At 43.2% G+C, this 22819-nt stretch overlaps 1 protein-coding gene across 6 annotated transcripts in view; it reads right to left on the reverse strand.

Annotated features, from left to right (window-relative positions):
* Positions 1 to 22819, reverse strand: part of RAB27A (RAB27A, member RAS oncogene family) — a 138498-nt gene that overhangs the window by 47445 nt on the left and 68234 nt on the right. Inside the window, exon 1 of one of the 6 annotated variants that reach the window (XM_068275484.1) lies at positions 17211 to 17329. The exons of the other annotated variants lie outside the window; for them this stretch is intronic. The gene's annotated coding sequence lies outside the window, so the exon portion shown is untranslated. Of the gene's footprint in view, positions 1 to 17210; positions 17330 to 22819 lie in introns of those variants that run through there. 6 annotated transcript variants of the gene reach the window in all.

Genomic DNA, 22819 nt, shown 5'->3' on the forward strand with positions numbered 1-22819 from the left:
CACAGGACAGGATTAGGAAAGGAACAAGGAATTCAACCGTGGGTTAGAAATCCGGCATGCTAGATCTTTAAAGCGGATCCGAGATGAAACAATAACTATAACAAGTAACGTGTCTATATATAGCTTGTCTAAAGTTTAGATAGTTTATACAGCATATCTAGCTGCAAAAGTTTAAAAAGTGTATGATTATTTATTCAGCATATCTAGCTGCAAAAGTTTAAAAAGTGTATGATTATTTATTCCTGTAATACAATGGGGGCAGCCATGTTCTTTTTGTCATATTGTCACAGGCTAAGAGCTGGTATCAGCTTTCTTGTGTGTAAATTCAGTCCCCTCTCCTCCTCCCCTCTGCCTTTGAAATCAATGGCTAGTAACACCTCCCCCTCCTCCTGCCCAGACTGCGCTCCTGTAAGCCCTTGCTATTGTACTCTCAGGGCTGTGGGCGAGGCTTGTTTAGTTTATAAGGAATTAAAGTATTAAAACAAAAAAGTATTTGGCTTGAGGAAAGCCCTATAAACTATAGGAAAGGGACACAATTATGCAATGAGTAAAAGTTCATCTCGGATCCACTTTAAGAGACCTCAGTGGACTCCTGTACTTATGCTGAATGCTCTGCCATGTGTGCATTGCTTAACTGGTTTTTGGACTGGGTACAGGATATCTACGCCCCTTGAGACTTCCTCTTAGCTCCAGGGGCGTAGATGTATGTACCTTGCCACGATCACCCATGCTCCCGTTCTCGTCACTGCCCGCTAGTACACTGAACGGTAAATGGGAACACGTGTTTCCATTCACCAATCAAAGTGCCTGTAATCAGTGATCACCGGCATCAGTGAGATGCTGCTGGTCATTGAGATGCTGCTGGTCATTGACAAAGTGAAAGTAAAAACATGCACACAACACTTCCTGTGTAGTGTTCACTGTGCACAGGAATAAAGTGGGGATATATTTAGATGCAAAAAAGTGAATACACACCTACATACATGTAGTTAAATAAACATGAATAAATCCTGTATTAATGAACTCCTTACCCCCAACCCCCCCCCCCCCCCACCCCGTTACCAAAATAAAACACTTGTACAAAAAAAGATACATAATTACCTTAGGGCGTACATGTCAAACTCCGGCCCGTGGGCCAAATCTGGCCCTTGGCGCCATCATATTTGGCCCTCAGGTGGTTTCCCCACTTTGCATTATATGGCTCACTCTAGACGACCAGAAAAGATATTTTGTTGGGTAAGCCCTAGATCAACAGGGAAGTCATATGGGGAGGGGGACAGCACTAGATACCAGGGAACCAGACACCAAAAACCTGTATGGGGAGGGAGGCCCACTAAACCTCAGGGAAATGTTTAGGAGGGAAGGAGGACCACTAAACATCAGGGAACTGTATAGAGGAGGGAGGGAGAACCAGTAAACACCAGGGAACTCTATAGATGAGGGAGGGAGGACCACTAAACACCAGGGAGCTGTATAGGGAAGGGAGAAGGGCCACTAGACACCATGGAAGCATATAGGGGAAGGAGGGAGGCACTAGACACCAGGGAACTGTATAGCGGAGGTGGGCTATTAGACACCAGGAAACTTTATGAGAGAGAGAGAGGTGGCCACTAAACATTGAGGTTGGCCCGCAACTTGGTCTAAGAACTCAATTTCGGCCCACTTTGTATTTGAGTTTGACACCCCTGCCTTAGGGTATATTACTGTTAGTTTTGCAAATAACGACTTGTACTTAGTGATATAGTATGAACACCCAAAGAAAGCCTAATTGGTGGCAAAAAAAAAAACGCCTATAGATCATTGTGGTGTGATAGGTAGTGAGAAAGCGAATAAATGGGAGGCACACTGAAATGTGAAAATTGCTCTGGTCCATAAGGGGAACACCACCTGTAGAAATCAAATGGTTAAGCGTAGTCAAAAACCAGAGGAAGGCTGGGAACCACTATAGATCGACAACCACTAGCTAGCGACTGTAATGTGAATTATGACTGTAATGGCATTCAGAAGGTAATTTGGGCACTGGCAAAAGACAGAGCCCAAATTATGGAAAAAAAAAAGTGCAATTCAGCCGCCAGCATTAGTTGGCAGCAGAACTGCATCTTTCCCCTGAGTCCATGGCTGCCTAAAGGGGGAATAGTAACCTATGCCGCTGGAAAATTTGAAATAGCAAGGTGAACCATCTTTTGGTTTCACCCTGGGCCCCAATTTCCTGGCGCCTTTTTTACATGTATGCCTTTTGATGCATCTGTAGATCATCAGTGCTACGTACTAGTATACCAGGTAAGTAGGTACCTGTTACACATGGAGACGGCTCATCCACACAGAGTGAAATTGTAGAATGCACTAGGCGGTTTAAATTAAAACTAGAAAGTATGTCAATACAGAATGTATACTGCTGAGAGACATGCTTCTAAAAAAAAGTTTATCTACCAATTCTAATAATCTTTACAAGCAGCCTACAGACTATTACCAGTCTGCAAAAACAGATTGGAAAACAGATCATGGATGGAGAGAATACAGCAGTGGCAAAGCAATAGGGGATGCAGAGGTTTTGACCACACCAGGACCCTTGGACAAGAGGGGACAACTAGGGGCCCTCCCTCAACTACAGTATTAGCTCTTCAATATTGTTATGCTGGTAATGATCACTTCTTTACATGCTTTGAATAGTGGTAAATCCATGAACAAACTGTTCCTCTCCTCTGCTTACACCTCTCATACTGTGGATGTACTTGACAGGTTTTGTTGCCCAATATGAATTGTTACATATAGAATGCTGGGGGGGAGGGCAATGTAAAACTTGCATTGTGGCCCCAAAGCTCATTAGCTATGCCACTGGAATACACAGTATTCCACTGCTTGCTTTAAGTATTTAGAATAGAAGAATGTTTAAATTGGGAGTGAAGACATTCTAAACTTACTGCTGCTTCAATTAGGGGATATAGGTTTTAAGTTCAAAGCTTTATAGAATTCCCTATGTGAAAGTTTGTTTCTAGTGCTTGTTAAGACAAATAGATCAAGCACATAACTTTTATAGCATAGCAAAGAATTGGAAGAGAGTTTTCACTAATTTATGAGGTAGATAATATTTACAGACCAAAAGGGAGATACAAGATTTCCATGCTAATTACACATAATTGGAACCTCTACAAAAAGAAATAACATTCCCTTTCAAAGAAAACTGAAAAGTACCCGAAGTTACAGAATGCCCAGCAAGCTCATGGCGAACCACAACTCTGAGGAGCGTGTAAAGGGCTAAAAAGGACCGAAAAGCACAAACAGAATTTTGCCTTCTTAAAACAGACGACGTGATTATTCAGGATGGAGTAATTATACAAGGTCTCCCACAATGCATCACTGCTGAATATGGAAATTGTCCCTTTGTTGTCCCTGGAAGCTAAACATACCGCCAGAACCACTGGAATGCATTTATATGTCAGCTTGTTAATACTACAGAGCCAAACTAATCCAATATGCATATAGACGGTTTCAGACTGGTTGGTTCTCATTAGTGCATGGCATAAATTAATATGTCTCTATGAGGTAGGACTTGAAACAACCAGAGTTACAGATTGCCCAGCAAGTTCATGGTGAATGAGAACTTCTAGGAGTATGTAGAGGGCAAAAAAAAAAAAAAAAAAAAAAAAGCCCTCTTCCGTTTCTTGTTAGCCCCTTACACACTACTAGGAATGAGGCTATTACAATAAGACCCCCGCCTCCCCCCTTCAAAAAATGCAAATGTTTAAACAGTGGCATTAACCACTGTTGAACTTGCTGGCATTTAAAACTAGATAAAAACTTTCCTATGTTTTAGCTTTACATAGCTAGCTTTACATTAAAATGTTCAGTTTTTCTATGGAAAAACAAAAAAAAACAGTATACCACAATGATTGGATCTAAATACCATGCAAACTTTTTGAAGAATGCAGGTTCTGTATTTTTTGTGCTGTTATGTTGATTGTGTGGTCACGGTGAATATTTTCATGGGAAACACATAGACTGTAATTGTTAATGGTTAACTTGAAGTCACAAAACAAGTTAAACAACCACCAAAGCAATCTTAAGATTCCACAAAATGAAGCTTAGAAAGCCTTCTAAAGGCTTTGAAGATAAATAATCATAACACTGGCTACTCCGCCTCTGAAATTATAGGTTTGCTGCTCGTTTAAAGTGCTGATGCTCTATAAAGAGCAAATCAATTTAATTTGACATAAAATAATGAGGAGAGGGAAAGTTGTCATACCCATTTACCTACACCTTGGTACAACTACTAAAACACATTCTAAGAACATTAAAGCTAAAATTTTCAGGTATGAAAAACTGATTTCTACAAGTACACAAAATGGAAAATCCAAGTGCTTGAGGAACTTGCCTCATCTGCATAGACCCAGGCTACATAGGGCTTCAAAATTCAAGGCTTCTTCGGAATTATGCTGCACTTTTTTAACACCCCATTGCATTAGCTGCAATGTCTCATTAGGGTTGCTTGTCAGATGTTTCAAGTGCAAATAATGCCAAAACCTGTAAACGTGGCTCAGCTTTTACAAAGCTAAACAGCCCCTGAAAACATTCAAGAAGGGTGCAGCAGTACCTTTATATCTATAAGCAGAAGTTAACTGGTTAGTAATTTTCAGAAAGAACTTATTACCAATTGAATATCTAAGAAAATATTGTTTTGGTAATGGAAGAACAAACCTATTACAAAACACTCAACCTGAGAGTTCGCAGATTGCCACTTCACAGGTGTGCCCTGTCAGGTTTAATAAGTGGGATTTCTTGCCTTATAAATGGGGTTGGGACCATCAGTTGCGTTACTGTTTGGTTATGTACTATACTTTCACATGTGTTAATTCATAGTTTGGATGCCTTCAATGTGAATCTACAATGTTCATAGTCATGAAAATAAAGAAAACTCTTTGAATGAGAAGGCGTGTCGGATAATATATATACATATATATCTACTGCCTACTGAGTGTGCTCTAGTGGCTGCCTCGCAAGTGCTTCGAGTCAGACAGGAGATAAGCACTATACAAAAAAATGAATTATATACACACATATATGTATATACATACACAGCAGTGCAGTAGTGGGATTTCTGCTGCCTCCTGCAGGGAACACATTTGTCTTTCAGTTTTCTGCGCGCGTTTTTCTGCATACCAAGTGTGTCTCTATGCAGGAAAACGCACGCGTTTTTTCACATCAGCTAATGTAATTGATAGAGAAAACTGACAAAATGTGCAGAGTCATGATGCAGAATGTCAGTTTTTTTTCTGCGCACGAACAAAATATTAAGTGTGTACTAGCCTATTGATTAACATGAGTTCTCAGTTTTTCTGTGCAGAAAACGCGCACGAAAACAGACAAGTGTGTTCCCTGCCTGACAGTTTCCAGAAAGCCCTCCACTGCTAACCACTGTTGTGTGTATTACTCATATACCTGATCTGTTGCTTCCATATCAGGTCTAGTTACTGTAATCCATCTCCTTCCTAAGGGCTCTTTCACAACAGACAATGCATTTATGAACACTGTTTCATGCATGTATTCCGGACAAATGGCATGCACAGCAGAGTCTATTTAAGTGCAAATATCAGCGGCTCCAACACACAATAACCCAACGAGAAATGGGATAGTGGTCCCGTGTGCTTTACATCAAAACGTGTAGGAACGCTTTCTGCACTGTGAATGGACTTTCATGTTACTATGCATGTCGCACACAATGTGTGGTGTCTAACAACAGAAAGCACCGCATATAAGTGTGAAAGAGCCCATGTCATGGCCACCAGATCACAGCAGCTTGAATAAACTGTCAATCACAGCCAGAGACAAATATGGAAAGTTTGCAGGAATACGCCGTTAGCGCAATGGTAGCCATGGCAGTTTACACAGTCTTCACTTATGTTTTCTCCTTACTAGAACAGGTAGACAGGCGATTGCCAGATCTCTTCAGGGTGACATAATTAGTGATGCTATCCTATGTCTATATTGTAAATAACTTCTTGTTTAAAGCTCATTTGCATCTGACTAAACCTTTCCCTGCATGCCAGGTAGTATTTATCATACGTTCCTACCCATTTTTTTCAGGGCAGCCTAAAAGCACTCATGCATTACTCAATGTATAGGCAGATCGACCATGAGATCTCTCTCTGATCAGATCAGAGAGGGATCTGTTGCCTGCCCATACACTGCACATAGATTTCTGGTTAGAAATCGGCCTAGCGCCGCTGCCTTACAAGTGTAGGTGTACCCCTAACCCAGTGTTAAAAGCTCACCTCTCCTCTGGCTCAGCTTCATAACTCCTCCAGTATCCGCCACCGAAAGCGCCGGTACCACATGACTCCACACATGCGCCAGTGCCATGTAGTACAGGCGCTCACAGTGATGACAGAAACCGGAGGAGGCCAGGAGTCGCTCACACAGCACATAAGATAATAAGCCCGCCTTTGTACACAAGTATTAAACTGAAAACGGTCTAACAAGGCAAGCATGGTTACGGCTAGTTTGTTAAGAAACAAAGTTCTGTTTTCAGGGAGGGTACAAAAATGCTGAACTTGACTTCTTATTCCTGAATGAGAACTCCAGAGTACAGATCTTCATGAAGAATTTTCCCACTCCATACATCCAATCCACCCTTTTAAACAGGAAGACTCAGCACAGCCATCATTAGAAAGATAGCTAAGCCGTCACGCAACTAGAGGGATGGGGTCGACTTACAAATGTGAAATGAGTGCAGTGAAAAAAAGTGTTTGGGTGATTGAGCAGTCATTTGCACAGAAATAAATCATAGAGGTAATTTGGGCAAATGGCATAATGGTAACACTGCACAGTATACTACCTCACTACCAGCTTAGAATTCAACAGTCCATTACAGCAGCATGTTAAAGTGAACCCAAGTTAGAGTGATATGGAGGCTGCCATATTTATTGCCTTTTAAACAATACCAGTTGCCTGGCAGGTCACACTCCTCCCCCCCCCCCCCCCCTCTTCAGCAATGAAGTCACGGCCATGTCTCTGAAGGCTGACAAAGCTCTTCGGAAACCTCCACCTGCATTGCTGCAGCCCACCACCAGCTAGACCGTGGCTGGTGAGCTGGGGGCGGGCCATGGCAATGCTGATGGGCTTGGCCAGAGACCTCGGTGGAAAATTAAACTAAAAAAAAAAAAACCTCACCATGGCCGCAATATTGAGGGGCGGAGCAATCACTGGAGGTATTCTTTAAGCAAAGAACAGAGATTGATTCTAGATGCACTTGAACATATGAATAGACCAGCTTGTTCTTCATGAAAAACACAATTTCTTTATGTTAAAACACCCCATTCTCTTGGAAAACACCTGGTCCATATCTTACATCCCATATATTTATAAAATTAACTCACTGCTGAGTCTTTTTCTCAAACCATCTACCAATACTGCTTAGATATCTTTGTAATATGTGGTGTTCATAAATTTCAGTCCATCAACAACTCTAAGAAGTGACCAACAACCATAACTATAACCACTAGCATATGAACATCCAAATACTCATCGGACTCGCCCAGGAATATTTCCCTGCCAGAAACCTTTAATAGATCTTAAGCTCAATAATCAGAGGCAAACATCCTGATATAGATCATAAGCCAATTGCTATTTGTACACAGTCTTTTATTGTGCGCTGCTCCAGCTAGAATACATATTTATGCAAGCATTATCAGTGTTGCTTGCTGCAGCATAAATTCTGTCAGATAGGATGAAAACATCGTACATGAGGAGAAACAGGAGCAATATGCATTATGTCAAGGCCAGTAGATGCTCTATGAAGAGATCTGCATGCTATTAGAAGATTCTATAGACTTACAGTGGTGTGAAAAACTATTTGCCCCCTTCCTGATTTCTTATTCTTTTGCATGTTTGTCACACTTAAATGTTTCTGCTCATCAAAAAACATTAACTATTAGTCAAAGATAACATAATTGAACACAAAATGCAGCTTTAAATGATGGTTTTTATTATTTAGTGAAAAAAAAAAACTTCAAATCTACATGGCCCTGTGTGAAAAAGTGATTGCCCCCCTTTGTTAAAAAATAACTTAACTGTGGTTTATCACACCTGAGTTCAATTTCTGTAGTCACCCCCAGGCCTGATTACTGCCACACCTGTTTCAATCAAGAAATCACTTAAATAGGAGCTATCTGACACAGAGAAGTAGACCAAAAGCTAGACATCATGCCAAGATCCAAAGAAATTCAGGAACAAATGAGAACAGAAGTACTGTAATTGAGATCTATCAGTCTGGTAAAGGTTATAAAGCAATTTCTAAAGCTTTGGGACTCCAGCGAACCACAGTGAGAGCCATTATCCACAAATGGCAAAAACATGGAACAGTGATGAACCTTCCCAGGAGTGGCCGGCCGACCAAAATTACCCCAAGAGCACAGAGAAAACTCATCCGAGAGGCCACAAAAGACCCCAGGACAACATCTAAAGAACTGCAGGCCTCACTTGCCTCAATTAAGGTCAGTGTTCACGACTCCACCATAAGAAAGAGACTGGGCAAAAACGGTCTGCATGGCAGATATCCAAGACGCAAACCACTTTTAAGCAAAAAGAACATTAAGGCTCGTCTCAACTTTGCTAAAAAAACATCTCAATGATTGCCAAGACTTTTGGGAAAATACCTTGTGGACCGCTAAGACAACAGTTGAATTTTTTGGAAGGTGCGTGTCCCGTTACATTTGGCATAGAAGTAACACAGCATTTCAGCAAAAGAACATTATACCAACAGTAAAATATGGTGGTGGTAGTGTGATGGTCTGGGGTTGTTTTGCTGCTTCAGGACCTGGAAGGCTTGCTGCGATAGATGGAACCATGAATTCTACTGTCAACCAAAAAATCCTGAAGGAGAATGTCCGGCCATCTGTTCGTCAACTCAAGCTGAAGCGATCTTGGGTGCTGCAGCAGGACAATGACCCAAAACACACCAGCAAATCCACCTCTGAATGACTGAAGAAAAACAAAATGAAGACTTTGGAGTGGCCTAGTCAAAGTCCTGACCTAAATCCTATTGAGATGTTGTGGCATGACCTTAGGCGGTTCATGCTAAAAAACCCTCAAATAAAGCTGAATTACAACAATTCTGCAAAGATGAGTGGGCCAAAATTCCTCCAGAGCGCTGTAAAAGACTCGTTGCAAGTTATCGCAAACGCTTGATTGCAGTTATTGCTGCTAAGGGTGGCCCAACCAGTTAATAGGTTCAGGGGGCAATTTCTTTTTCACACAGGGCCATGTAGGTTTTGAGGTTTTTTTTCTCACTAAATAATAAAAACCATCATTTAAAACTGCATTTTGTGTTCAATGATGTTATCTTTGACTAATAGTTAACGGTGTTTGATGAGCAGAAACATTTAAGTGTGACAAACATGCAAAAAAATAAGAAATCAGGAAGGGGGCAAATAGTTTTTCACACCACTGTATGTAAGGAACTCTATCTTCCCATTAGCATGCACATCAGACACCCTATATATACCTCATATGCATACAGCATTAATGCTGTAACTTTCAGAAGGGTCAGCAATTTATAGCACTATACTTAAACAGCAAAGTGTAATAGCCATACTTTGGTTTCAGTAAAGTGAATTCTGATTGGTTGCCCCTGGGTTAGCACATTTTGCACTGAATCTGATCCATAGTGACATAACAGAGAAGTGTTTTCTCAGTGCGTCACAATAGCACACAGCTTTCTGCCACAGTTCGTTTCTCACAAGAGCAGTCACCACCTTATACAAACAGTGGGCTCTCCACCCTCTAATATTATTCTTGGGAAGGTATAAGACTCCGCTATGCAGAACAGCATTTTACACATAACTAATCACAAGTGCCGCAATGTTTTCTTAACTTACCACTGGTGAGTTTTCCTTCTGTGTGTTCACTGCTAGCCAGTTTAATTCGTTCTGGTACTTCTATCAAACAGTTCTTTCCCTAGTATGTGAAACTCCTGGGTGGGAACATTTACCTCTATTTAGTGGGGACCTGATTTCATTAACTTTTCATTCTGGAATGTCACAGGAGAGGATTCCTCATCTTATCTATAAAATAATCTTTCAGCATATTGAAAGTGAAATATAGTACTAAAAAATACTTAAGGAAAGGACTATAAACAAATTTAAGTTTTTGTTTGTCGTTTTCACAGATAAAAAAGGAATTTTATCAAGGATGAGGAGTAGATGGTAAATGAGGTGTAAGCAATCCCATCTTGCATACAAGTGTCAAGCTAATTGCCTGTACATTTGGAACTGGTCCAATCACATTTTCAATATCAACAGGAAGTGCATCTCATTGTCCCAATTACAAGCTGTATACAATTTGCATGCAAACCAGAACTATTTTTATTTCATTGACCATTAATGAGGTATGAAAATATCGCCTGTGAGAAAACTGAGGGGAAAAGTTCATTGAATCAGGGCACGGGAGTTGCATAGTTTGGTTGAAAAAAGTTGGATCACTTGTTTCACTATTAGTTATGTGGTATGTCATTTATGAATCACGTTCCATCCAGTCATCTGAAGAACACTGAACTTACCATGCTGAGTATCAGGCAAGGCTGAAGTGAATGGTCTTTTCATTCAGCTGACAGTTTTACAGAGTACTGGGCCCGATGCACAAAAAGGTGGGTAATTTTGCCTTGAACAGGCAGCACACAGCAGTCCTAGCACTAGAGGAGCACAGCCCATGGACTCTATTAGTGCTGTGCTTGTTACCAAAACACATGCATTGCCCAAGTAGTGCTTGTGTCACTAATAGAGTAACTGGAGGTGCTACCTTGGCATTAGGTCTGGTAAAATTGCCAGAGCCCCCAGTGGCAAATACACACCTTGGGCTTGATTCTAGGGTTGCAACGGTATGAAATTCCAAATATGGTAACCATAAAAAAAAAATACCACGGTATGAAGGTATACGGTTTAAACAATTATTTGGACCTGGGCCCCACCTCCTTACATTAAATAATGTGCCCCCACCCACCAGTAATAGGTGGCTGCAGCATAGGTAGCCAGGGATAGGTGTAGCCAGTGGCAGGTGCCGCAGCATAGGTAGCCAGGGATAGGTGTAGCCAGTGGCAGGTGCTTGCAGCATAGGTAGCCAGGGATAGGTGTACCCAGTAGTAGGTGCCGCAGCATATGTAGCCAGGGATAGGTGTAGCCAGTGGTAGGTACCGCAGCATAGGTAGCCAGGAATAGGTGTAGCCAGTGGTAGGTGCCGCAGCATGGGTAGCCAGGGATAGGTGTAGCCAGTGGCAGGTGCCGCAGCATAGGTAGCCAGGGATAGGTATAGCCAGTGGTAGGTGCCGCAGCATAGGTAGCCAGGGATAGGTGTAGTCAGTGGTAGGTGCTCGCAGCATAGGTAGCCAGGGATAGGTGTAGCCAGTGGTAGGTGCTTGCAGCATAGGTAGCCAGGGATAGGTGTAGCCAGTGGTAGGTGCCGCAGCATAGGTAGCCAGGGATAGGTGTAGCCAGTGGTAGGTGCCGCAGCATAGGTAGCCAGGGATAGGTGTAGCCAGTGGTAGGTCGCGCAGCATAGGTAGCCAGGGATAGGTGTAGCCAGAGGTAGGTGGCGCAGCATGGGTAGCCAGGGATAGGTGTAGCCAGAATTAGGTGGCGCAGCATAGGTAGCCAGGGATAGGTGTAGCCAGTGGCAGGTGCCGCAGCATAGGTAGCCAGGGATAGGTGTAGCCAGTGGCAGGTGCTTGCAGCATAGGTAGCCAGGGATAGGTGTACCCAGTAGTAGGTGCCGCAGCATATGTAGCCAGGGATAGGTGTAGCCAGTGGTAGGTGCCGCAGCATAGGTAGCCAGGGATAGGTGTAGCCAGTGGTAGGTGCCGCAGCATGGGTAGCCAGGGATAGGTGTAGCCAGTGGTAGGTGGCGCAGCATGGGAAGCCAGGGATAGGTGTAGCCAGTGGTAGGTGGCGCAGCATGGGTAGCCAGGGATAGGTGTAGCCAGTGGTAGGTGCCGCAGCATAGGTAGCCAGGGATAGGTATAGCCAGTGGTAGGTGCCGCAGCATAGGTAGCCAGGGATAGGTGTAGTCAGTGGTAGGTGCTCGCAGCATAGGTAGCCAGGGATAGGTGTAGTCAGTGGTAGGTGCTCGCAGCATAGGTAGCCAGGGATAGGTGTAGCCAGTGGTAGGTGCCGCAGCATAGGTAGCCAGGGATAGGTGTACCCAGTGGTAGGTGCCGCAGCATAGGTAGCCAGGGATAGGTGTAGCCAGTGGTAGGTCGCGCAGCATAGGTAGCCAGGGATAGGTGTAGCCAGTGGTAGGTGGCGCAGCATAGGTAGCCAGGGATAGGTGTAGCCAGAGGTAGGTGGTAGGTGGCGCAGCATGGGTAGCCAGGGATAGGTGTAGCCAGAATTAGGTGGCGCAGCATGGGTAGCCAGGGATAGGTGTAGCCAGTGGTAGGTGGCCGCAGCATAGGTAGCCAGGGATAGGTGTAGCCAGTGGCAGGTGCCGCAGCATAGGTAGCCAGGGATAGGTGTAGCTAATGGTAGGTGGCGCAGCATGGGTAGCCAGGGATAGGTGTAGCCAGTGGTAGGTGGCCGCAGCATAGGTAGCCTGTGGTAGGTGGCCGCAGCATAGGTAGCCTGTGGTAGGTGGCCGCAGCATAGGTAGCCAGGGATAGGTGTAGCCAGTGGTAGGTAGCGCAGAATAGGTAGCCAGGGATAGGTGTAGCCAGTGGTAGGTGGCGCAGCATGGGTAGCCAGGGATAGGTGTAGCCAGTGGTAGGTGGCGCAGCATGGGTAGCCAGGGATAGGTGTAGCCAGTGGTAGGTGGCGCAGCATGGGTAGCCAGGGATAGGTGTAGCCAGTGATAGGTGACCGCAGCATGGGTAGCCAGGGATAGGTGTAGCTAGAATTAGGTGGCCAGCACAGAGAGCCGGAGGGAGGGAGAGGAGACAAATACTCACTTGTCAGCAGCCAAGTCCTCACGCATGTACTGTGCTTCCTTCTACTTCCTGTTTGTGCTTGCATCATCTCCTTGTAATAGCACCCAGGGGGCGCTGTATCAGGAAATAAGATACAAGAACAGGAAGAACAATGAAGCCCGGGTACAGCGCGGAGGACGGAGCTGGCTGCTGGAGAGTAAGTATTTATCCCCACCGCTGTTCGTGCACCGCTTCTACGTCGCTCCGCCCCCCTGGTAGCCCCGCCCCCCGAAAACCGGTAAAACAAGATTGTGCACGGTACGATTACCGTGCACAATCATACCGTGGTATATCGTCATACCGGTATACCGCGGCAACCCTACTTGATTCACAAAGCCGTGCTGTTTAGCACAGGTGTGCTAAACAGTTAGCACGTGAAGTGGCGTTCGCGGACTTTTGTGCGCGCAAAGTGACGCAATCGCGTGAATCGCGGCACTTTGCGCGCGCAAAAGTCCGCGAACGGCACTTCACGTGTTAACTGTTTAGCACACCCGTGCTAAACAGTTAGCACGGCTTTGTGAATCAAGCCCCTTGCATTCAAAACTATGCACTAAACCTTAAAGTAAGATTAAAACAGAATGCAAAGTTGAAATAACAATTGGGTGCAGCTAGCCATAAGTAAACTTACATTTCTATACAGCAGAAGGAAGTGGCGGTGCTTCCCAAGACAAGCTGCATCTTATTGACCAGCAGTATGGATGTGCAGAGCCTAATGCAGGTTACACAACCTGCATTCAAAACAGATGCAACAAAATGTTTTGGAAGCCAACATCCTCTATTTTGTTGCATCTGTTTTGAATGCAGGTTGAGTAACCTGCCTATAATTAGGCTCTGCACATCCATGCTGCTGGTCAATCAGATAAGCCTTGGGAAGCACTGCCACCTACACTTGCCTTAGGGTAAACAATAAGCCTTTTTAATGAAAAGGTGCAGCATTAAAGCCAAGTGTCAAGACTCTTCTACCATGTGCTATGTGAAGAATGTTGGTGACGAACAGAAGACCACCACTCACCCTCCAGCTCTAGAGACCCCCGTTCAAGTCCCAGTTAGGGCACATCAGCAAGTAATCTATAGGTTCTCCCAATATGAGCTGGTTTTCTCCTAGGTGTATTACTTTCTACCACAACCTAAAAAACTGGTAATCAAACTAGATTCTCCTCAAACTGGCTTTAGACTTGAAGACCTTAGATTGTAAGAACTGCAGGAAACCTTGTAAGAAGTGTATGAAATATTATTCTTAAAAAAAAGCTACACTTACCTGGAGCATCTATCAGCCCCCTGCAGACGTCCTGTGCCGTCACTCACAGATACCCGGGCCCCCGCCGCAGCTGAGTTTTAATTTCCACCCAACTGGCTAGTTGATGGCATTGCAGTATGTGGAAATCTCGTACTGCGCCTGCGTAGCGTGACCTAGAACGCGCATGGCCAGGGCCGCACAGGCGCAGTGCCCATCAACCGTCCAGTCGTGGGAAATTGAAAAAGAAAAAACACAGCCCTGGCAGGGGACCGGTAAGCAAAAAAATGTTTTAAACTTTGGTGTAGGTTCACTTTAATGGGTAGGATAGGTCATACATTTTAGTTATAAACCAATCTTACAGCCCATAAAGCCTGAGTCCACATTAAGACAATTTCCTGTTGGATCTGCTGTCACCATCCATGGCACAACCCCCTTTTTCACAATTCTTCCATGTGTTCATTGCGTCAGACATGTCATATAGCATGCTATTAAGACATCAAAATATTGTCTGGTGAACAAAATTTCAATAATTGTTGGTCACAAACCTCACAGTTGAAGGCAATGTTTGCTCACAAACTTGTAATGGAATACATTTCAATGGAATGGTCAATGTACGTATGTGTAGTACAGCAGTTCAGTGCGTGTAAGTTTGTATGCAGGGTGGAGTGCACCACTGAATTAGCCATGGTAATGGTTTTTAGATATCTGTGGTGTCGGGCTGGGACTGTTGGGTTTGAAGCAATTGTAGCAAATAATGATTTTATATTATGGACATAGTGAGTGGCTCTCCCATTGATATTATGTGAAACCCCAATTCCATCCGGTGTCTGAAAAAAATAGTGCAAGTCAGTACTTAGTGTTCTGTCACTGCAATGGACAGGTCAGCAGACATCTGAATGGATCCTATGTATAACATAGGATCAGTCAGCATGCCCATTGGTTCGTTGTGTTTTGTTCCTTCAATCGGACCCTGTTTGACTTTAGTGACTTTATTCAAGAAAATGCTTCAAAATGTGTTTGTGGTTAGTAAGGAAATCAGTTAAGAACCTTTTACGTTTGTATTGCCATTCCCCCTGCAAGGCATACTTCCCCTTAATTCTTTTTTGGGACAATAGATAGACCGATCTTTGGAGAGACAGTAAAAGTATTAACCCTTGTTCCATTTACATTTCTGCCCCTCATTTCCAGTGCCTGGACCAACAGCCCACGTCAAACTGTTCAAAAGGTATTCAGTGATGTAACTAAGGAGTCTGGGGCCCCAGTGCAAGATTTACATGCTCTATTGAAATCGAGCGCCAAAACCCACCAAGGACAGATGCAGAGTCAGAGAGGTGCAATAAGAATAAGGAAACAGTTAGTGGTTACTACTATTCACTGCACATATACAGGTGTTCATTACCAGCATTGCACTAATAAGATGAATGGACGGACGGACGGATGGATGGATGGATGAAGGAGGGCCCATAGTGGGCCCCGATACGGTCGCAACCTCTGCATCCCCAATTGCTATGCCACTGAAAGTATTTATGATAACATTGGGCATTGTTTACTAAACAAACCCGTAACAAGGTTGAGAGCACTTACAAGCCTTGCCTGGGTCATATCACACAATAGAGAGGGTTGCTGAGACAGAGTGTTTATAGTAGCTGGACTTCCGTATGCAGTTGCCCTTACAGCAGATCCAGACACTACTTATTCTTAAAAAACGTTTTGCATACAATGAGAAGAAAAAATATCCGTTTTTACTTCCGTACTTCATGATCGTAAATCTTCCAGTTATTTTCTTTCATTTAAATCGCTTAAAACAATTGCATCAAATAGAGTTCAGTGCTGTATTTGATTTTATGATCATATTGTATGGTATATGATTACCTGTAATCATAAAAATCAAAGAATTCTGTGCAATCCTGTGTGTAGTCGGCAGCGGGTCAGGCATCCTAAGAGTTTGAATTGTGCAACATGTCATTTTCAGTCACTACTTTTGTTAAATTAAGAAACGCATACACTTTATAGAAACATTAGAGCTGCATGCTACTAAACAGAGTGCTATAAGGGCTGTATATCACCAAAGTGTGGTGACAGGTGCAGAGCACACACTGCTGTGAGAACTAAACATAATGGGCTATAGAGCAGCATCCTATAAATCATGCCTCTGTACGCATCAGCAATTGATGTATAGCAAACACCTTGGGGACCACACAGGAAGTACTCAGCAATCATATGTTGTGCCCAGGCCATAGGTTAGGCATTCTCATTCCTCCTACAGCTAATGAAAGGTGTTTATCACACTCTAGATCCAAATTACAATATTCCTTTTTCTTGATCATATAGCAGCCCAGTAGCAGAGAAATCTTGTATTCTTATTGCAGGTTGGGAGACACTAGTGGCAAGATATAAAGATGAAAGCATAGGAGCTGCTTCTAGCTCAGCAGGTTGTTTTTCTCAAGAACATATTCAGCAGAACCTCGTTCTAGTAAACTCTTAAATATAGTAAGCCTATGCATGACCAATTCTGATATAGTAAAACTTCCTATATAGTAAACTAGTACCTGGCCAGGTCTCTTGAAGTTAAGGGGATTTTACTGTGTATAAAAAAAAAAATACACAGGTATATATACACACACACACACACACACACACACACACACACACACACACACACACACACACACACACACACACACACACTATGCAGCCAAGTCCTGTTCTAGCAACACGTGTTACTGTACAGCAAGTTTCCCATCCATACAAGCTGGACTATGTACAGAGAAAGAGCCTGCTTGTGGAGGAGATGTTTGCAGTGTGCACTGATGCAAATCATTCTCTATAAACACCATTTCCAGTCCTGTACTGAGCAGGCTTAGCAGAGAAGGGAAATGGAACACATGTGAATATGCCCACAAAGAAGAGCATCAACATCATACAGTAATAGGATTACACTATAGCATCTCCTCACTCCAGAAAAAAAAAAGTCATTGCTTTTGTGACTGTCTTATTCCTGTAGTTGTAGGAAATACAGAAACTTACCTCCACTATGGATCAGCAAAGGAAAATCCCAGCTGGACTGTAATCTGAAGGTGGATGTTTAGTAGATGTGCTTACTCGCTCCACCTGTTTAGCACACAGACAAGCAGCCTACGTGTCACCTGCATGGAGTGCTGTCAGTGTGAGCAGAAGGTGTGCCGATTCCATAAGCTTAGAGGCAAGGCCAGTCACACACACACACACACACACAGGTGTAAGGATGGACACTCTACTGTATCAAAAATGGAAAAAACAGAGCCCTGCTCCTTCCACAAATCCACTGGGATGAAGGCAATTCACTGTTTAATTCAAAGATGAAGATTCTTGTCAGCTTCCCAAGCTAAGTTTGCCAAGTTGGCACGAACCCCGTATTCTGCAGCTCCTGTATTTCTTTGTTTGTACAATCTGGCTGAGAAAGGAGTCACAGGGCAGGAAACATTAATCTTCTTAAGTAAATTCACTACTCTATTTCCAGTGTATACACTAATTTATTGCTTTGAACATATTAGTAAATGTATTATCTTAGTAAATGTAACATTATTACCAACTAAATGTGAAACCCAAATCCAGGAATTTGTTATTCTAGGCTCCCAGTATGCTACTGCATTACCCAACAGTTACAAAGGACACCCTCTACCCCAAAACCTTCCTTTATACTCTCCTTCCAAGGACCTGAACATCAAGAGGGCATGTGAACTGCTTGACTAATTGTTAGGAGTACTATACATTCACTTCCATACATTACTTCCATATATTCTGAAAGCTCTAGCACAGTGGTCCTCAAACTACGGCCCACGGCCAAATGCGGTCCCCTGAGGCTTTTTCACCGCCCCCCCCCCTCTCAAAATCTATCACTTATAGATGCGGACTACTGCATCTTTAAATATCTGTGACCCACATATAGAATAGCAGTGCTGGCACCACTCATCCACATGGGTCCAATTGGACTGCAGGTTGTCACCTGGGTATGCTTCACTGTCTGTAGCAAAGATGTTCTGCGGGCGCCACATGAATGGCTGCTTCTCCTCTGGAGGAGTTCTCCTCTGTGTTGCAAGACATACTATCTGCACATGCTGTGTTGGGGGGCACACAAACAAACAAATTATTTTTTAAATGGGAGGCATAAGGGCTGATAATAGTTTACACTACCTAGGCTCAATGTAATTCTACATTTCATGTATACTCCGGCACCCCAACAGTCTGAAGTATGTTGACCCGGCCCTTGGCCGGAAAAAAAAAAAAGTTTGGGGACCCCTGCTCTAGCATAACAAATGAATTCAAATAGACAAATCAAACCGGGCTCCACATTCTGGCTATACCAGGGGTTAAAGAAGCTTTGGAGGGGGGACTCCACATTTTTTATTCTACTTTTAATAGCGCAAAAATGTAGTTTGATCTCTCCCTGTGAGCGTGTTACCTGGTGAACAGAACTCGGTAGAAAATAACAAAAGAACCGAGTGTTTGTCGAGACAGACATGTTGACAAGAGTCATGTACCAACAATTTTAGGCCATAGAACGAGGTATTTTAAAAGTGTTGCTTTATTTCAAATATGTTATGTTTACCTTAAAGCAAACCCGAGAAAGTAAAAAAAATAAAAATAAAAAAAAATAAAAGACTATATAATGATTTGTATATGTTGTATAGATAATGAATAAACCATTAGTAGCACAGAAAAGGGTCAATTATTTTTATTTTAAGTTACATAGCTTTGTTTTTTGTTTTAAATAACATTAAACAATTCTGTCATATTTTCAGATACAAACTTTTAACTATAAAACCATTTGAAATCTCCTGCAGTAAACCCTAATCTTAACCTGTTTCTCACTGTTTGTTGTTTAAGTACTTCAGTAAACAGGACCGTCTTTGACCAAAGTTGGGTCGAAGAGCTCAGAGAAGCTCTTTTGCATAGATAACAACCAAAGTTTAACTCTTCCTGTACTGGAAAATATGAGACTCTTCTTTGCTACTAATATTCTATTTCTTAGCTGTACTACATATACAAGTCATTACCTCATAAGTTTATTTTCGTCTTCAGGTTTGCTTTAATTGGGGTATGAGAGGTAGAAGTGGAAAATATTTGGAAATTGTATATACACTAAACTAGAATCCTGTAAACATCATTCCATTCTAAAGCTCCTGACAGAACAAGTGAATTTAAATACACAAATCAAACCAGGCTCTGCATTCTGGCTATACTTGCCTGCATGGCTGACAAGGGATAGAGGGGGGGGGGGGGGCAGGAAATTCACTGCTCTTTCTTCTGATACATGTAAATTTGCACTACCGATAGATACATTGGCCTCAATTTACTAAGATCATGCTGGAGATAAGGCAAGAGAAAACGTACCACCACACAGTAAGAGCGTTATCTTATCTCTTCATTCCTTAAAGCGGACCCAAACCAAACATTTTTTTAATTCAAAATATTTAGTTGCACCACTCTGACACATACAAAGATAAATAAACACTCCTTTAAACCCATGAGCATTTCAGTGCATGCTTTTCACCCTCCTCTTTGCATAACTAGGGTTATACAGGTGGCAGCCATTAGCAATTCCTCCTTTGCTGGACACCACCTACTCCATCAGTTTGCCGGATTCTGTCCCGGCAATTTGAAAGGAAGGGAGGGGTTTCTCCAATAAATGTAAAATATTTTATATTTGTCATCATGCAGCTGAAAAAAAGGCTATTATAATTTAGAAAATAGATTTGATTTCTGAAATCTTGTATTTTTAGTTTGGGTCATTTTAAGTTACCTCCTCTGTAGTTATTTTCACATGCAGTTAATAAACAGCCTGTCTAACTCTGGAGTTATTTTAAGGATTTAAGAGTTAACTTAAAGACAGAAGAGTTAACTTGAGGTTTGCCTGAGGTAAAATTGTTTCCTGAATAAGACATGCCTCATCACCATGGTGATCACTCTAGGAACGTTATTAAAGACAGGATATAAACTTAGTGAATTGAGGTCATTATCTGTCATTTAATTGCATTTAGAAAAAAAAAAATTCCAACCGTAACTTTAAAATCTATTTTCTCAAAAACTATAAAGTCTTTTGAAAACGTTAAAACCTACCCAGCAAATCTGGTGATTCTAGCATGTATGGGCAGGGCCAGATTTGTACTTTTTACCGCCCAAGGTCACTGCTCACAGCCAACCCCTCAGCACAGGTAGCCAGATGACCTTTCCCCCCCCCACCTCTGTATAGGTAGCCAGAAAATCCTCCCCCCCCCCCTCCAGTTTAGATAGCCTGATAACCCCCCCATCCCCTTTCCTCTAGTATAAGATGCAAGACCCTGTGCCCCCCTTATATAGCTTTCTTCCCACCTGCCCTTCATCCTGTGGGGTCCTAGGCCATGGCCTATGTGGCCTTGGCTTAAAGGAGTTAAAAGAAGGGGAAGAAAAAAAAAAAAAAAAAAAAAACAACTTTACTCACCTGGGGCTTTCTCCAGCCCCTTGCAGCCGACTGTCCCACTCTGCCCACTCCGCTCTCCACTGCCGTCCCGGTCTCCCCGCACAGTGCAAAGGCCAAGGTCCTTACTGCACCTACGTGAAGCGGGCAGTCTATCATGGCCATGTTGCCCGTGGCATACTGCGCAGGTACAGAACTACTGCGTCTGCACAGTATGCCGTGAGCAATGTGGCCATTTTTGACAGCAGCGATTCACGCAGGTGCAATAAGGCCGACCTCGAGGGGAGCCCGGAACTGCGGCGCAGAGACGAGCGGTCAGCGTGGGACAGTCGGCTGCTGGGGGCTGGAGAAAGCCCCAGGTGAGTAAAGCTTTTTTTGTATGTTTTGCCTGATGACTCTTAAATCGGGCCCTGTGTATGGGGACTATATTATTTACCTGCAAACATCAGCACCACTGACTTCAAAGCTATGCTAAATTTGTACACTCAAATCACAAGATTTTTGGAACAACCCAAACTGAATTTGAAGAGCCATATGCAGGCTGAATATAGCAATGACCTGAATCTGAAAAACCCTACTTCTGGCACAGTAAAGAGCTTGATAAGGACCTTTCCTTACAAAACGTAGCCCTTTCTTAAAGGGAATCTAAACTGAGAAGGATATGGATTTTTCCTTTTAAAATAATACCAGTTGCCTGACTCTCCTGCTGATCCTGTGTCTCTAATACTTTTAGCCACAGCCCCTGAACAAGCATGCAGATCAGGTGCTCTGACTGAAGCCAGACTGGATTAGCTGCATGCTTGTTTTAGGGTTGTGATTCAGCCACAACTGCAGCCATAGAGATCACCAGGAATGCCAGGCAACTGGTATTGTTTAAAATGAAACATCCATATTCCTCTCAGTTTAGGTTCCCTTTAAAGGATACCCGAACTGAAATTTGACATGATGAGACAGACATGTGTATGTACAGTGCCTAGCACACAAATAACTATGCTGTGTTCCTTTTTTTCTTTCTCTGCCTGAAAGAGTTAAATATCAGGTATGTAAGTGGCTGACTCAGTCCTGACTCAGACAGGAAGTGACTACAGTGTGACCCTCACTGATAAGAAATTCCTCTTTTATATCGCTTTCTTGCTCTCAGAAGCCATTTTCTGCTAGGAAATTGTTTTATAGTTGGAATTTCTTATCAGTGAGGGTCACACTGTAGTCACTTCCTGTCTGAGTCAGGACTGAGTCAGCCACTTGCATACCTTATATTTAACTATTTCAGGCAGAGAAAGAAAAAAAGGAACACCGTATAGTTATTTGTGTGCTAGGCACTGTACATACACATGTCTATCTCATTATGTCAAAGTTCAGTTGGGGTATCCTTTAAAGAGGAGAGTGCATGGTTTTGAAAATAGCAGGAAAGCAAATGAAAGGAGGATTCCATCATTTGCATTTACTTCACAGGCTGCAAAAAAGGTGCAAGTGCTCCCCACCCCCTCAGCTTAAGTGATGCACTGAGCATTTGCCAAGCTTGATAGCATAGTCAGATACAAAAAGTATGGCAGCCTAATGCCTACACACCTGGAAATACATCTGTACTTGGATGAATTATAGCGACTAGATGAATTATGATGACTAGAAAGGGAAGACACCCATCTAGGTAAAACCCTCCCTCGACTCCTCGCTGCCCTCCAACTACCGTCCTATCTCCCTCCTCTCCTTTGCCTCAAAACTCCTTGAGCGGCTGGTTCACAAACGCCTGACCCAGTACCTCAATGCCAACTCACTGCTAGACCCACTGCAATCTGGATTTCGGCCTGCCCACTCAACCGAAACTGCTTTCACCAAAGTGGTCAATGACCTTGCCTTAGCTAAAGCTGAAGGTAAATACTCCATTCTCCTCCTCCTTGACCTTCAGCAGCTTTTGACACAGTAGATCATCCCCTACTCCTCCAGTCCCTCCAGTCCATGAGCATTCACGATCTCGCCCTGTCCTGGCTTTCATCCTACCTCTCCAACCGCTCCTTCACGACCACCTTAAATGAGTCCTCGTACACCCCCCAACCACCTCTCGATGGGAGTCCCATAAGGTTCGGTCCTTGGCCCCCTACTGTTCACCCTATACACATCCTCCATTGGCAAGGTTATCTCCTCCATGGGTTTTAACTATCATCTGTATGTAGATGACACCCAAATCTACCTCCACACCCCT

The sequence above is a fragment of the Hyperolius riggenbachi genome, chromosome 3 (assembly GCF_040937935.1).
Source record: "Hyperolius riggenbachi isolate aHypRig1 chromosome 3, aHypRig1.pri, whole genome shotgun sequence".
Taxonomy (NCBI): Eukaryota; Metazoa; Chordata; class Amphibia; order Anura; family Hyperoliidae; genus Hyperolius; species Hyperolius riggenbachi.